Source organism: Oryza sativa, chromosome 1 (assembly GCF_034140825.1).
Source record: "Oryza sativa Japonica Group chromosome 1, ASM3414082v1".
NCBI classification, from domain to species: Eukaryota; Viridiplantae; Streptophyta; class Magnoliopsida; order Poales; family Poaceae; genus Oryza; species Oryza sativa.
In genome coordinates, this window is record NC_089035.1 from 32,502,470 (window position 1) to 32,504,202 (window position 1,733).

General features: G+C 46.6%; 1 long non-coding RNA gene across 1 annotated transcript; it reads left to right on the plus strand.

Moving 5' to 3' along the window:
- The first annotated feature begins 296 nt into the window (after positions 1-296).
- On the plus strand, positions 297-1,019 carry LOC136356231 (uncharacterized). The gene is made up of 2 exons (XR_010740900.1): positions 297-540; positions 644-1,019. It is a non-coding gene; the product is annotated as an uncharacterized lncRNA (long non-coding RNA).
- Positions 1,020-1,733: the final 714 nt, after the last annotated feature.

The window sequence follows — 1,733 nt, forward strand, 5'->3', positions numbered from 1 at the left end:
TTCGTCATGCCATATTGCACGGACCGCCCATTGATCTTTGATCCGCGATCGATCATTGACGCAGTTCGCCATAGCTAGCTAGGAGTACTCCTACTCCAGCTAGCCGTCTCGAGACAAAGCTGAAATGACAGGATCCGAACTGATCAGTGTGTGTGGATCGATTCCTTTCGCGTGCATGCATGATTCGCCTTTCCTGCCATCCCCGGGATCTGCCGTGGCGAATCGCAATTCCTCGCCGATCCCCACCGTGGCGTCTATGCGTATCTTCATCTTACCTTCCCTTGTGATAGAGATTTACAGGGAGGGAGCCTCTCTCTCTCTCTCTCTCTCTCTCTCTCTCTCTCTCTCTCTCTCTCTCTCTCTCTCTCTCTCTCTCTCTCCGCGCCTTTCCTCTGGAAACTGAAAATTTCAGTAGTGTTTAAAGCAGAGGCACACTAGCAGAGTTGCTCATGGTTAGCTCTCGACCGTGTCCTCGCGTAGGCGATGTATGACCGGGCAAACACACGCTAATAAGGGGATGCAAGCTGACAAGGCAGCCAGGTTTCTTCGCTTGACAGTACATATGATTTTTCTTCTTTTCTTTTTTGCAAGTTGTCTATATGCTGATCAGTTTCTTCGCTTTTCTTTAATTTTCTGAAAGCAGATGCAAACAAGGCTCTATTATTTTGGAGGTCGGCCCCTACGCTTCAGGCCATATAATGTGTCATCCATTCGTGTTGTCCATGTCGAATCGCTTTGGCCATTTGTGGATCCTTGGATCATCCACGATAGCTAAAGCCATCGATCCTGATGTGCTCAACTCAAACAATGGAAACAGAGGATTTCTCTGCTTAAACCAAGCTAACCAGTAGGAGTGTGGCTGTGTACATCATTCGGGATGTAAATGCTAGGTTTTATTTAATCCATTATTAGAAAAACAGTAGGAGTACTTGACAGGGATTAGTGTGACAATAACACGGATGTATTTAGCATAACTGGGACAGTAATTAAAGAATGCACCCATCAAGATCAAGAGAACAGTACTGTGCTGGAGTCAGGCGTTACAGTGCGACGTCTGCCTTGAGAAGGGGACCGAGCGTTTGCAGTTAGCTCAATCAGTCAGTTAGGTGTCTGTGGTCACAGGCCCCAACTTCTATACTGACAGATTGGTTGCATTCGACCCATCGGTCAGCTTTGCTTTGGCTACGATAAGCTGTCCTCTCGTCATCTCGAACTAGCCCAGTCGGTTGATGTGCTACCGGAATATGCAACAGGACACCGAGTGCTCTTCTCGGCCCCATGGATAAAAAATATCTGGCCATGGAAACCCCACTTCAATTTACCTGAACCTGAAACTTTGAGCGTGTGGCAACTGGCGAAACGCACGTCTCTTGTAAAGCTTTTCGGCGAAAACGAATTAAAAGCTTCTAAATCTTCCATCCTGGATATGTTTCTTTTCCTGACATCGACTGAAGATGGAAATACATTCACTCCATTGGAATAAAAACTCTTCGATGATATAGCAACCCAAATCTAAAAATAGGTGCTCTTTCAAAAAATAAACTCAAAAATAGGTTAGCGAAAGAGAGAGTGGTCAAGGAGGACAAGCTTCATCGTTAGTGGTTCAGCTAACGGGAACCATATGAATATATGTGATGCAAAACCTGCTACGCGTGCCTGCGAGATTACACCGGCGCCGACGTGATTGACGATCCGAAATTGTCACGTCCGTGACACAGCAGCGGCACCGTCAG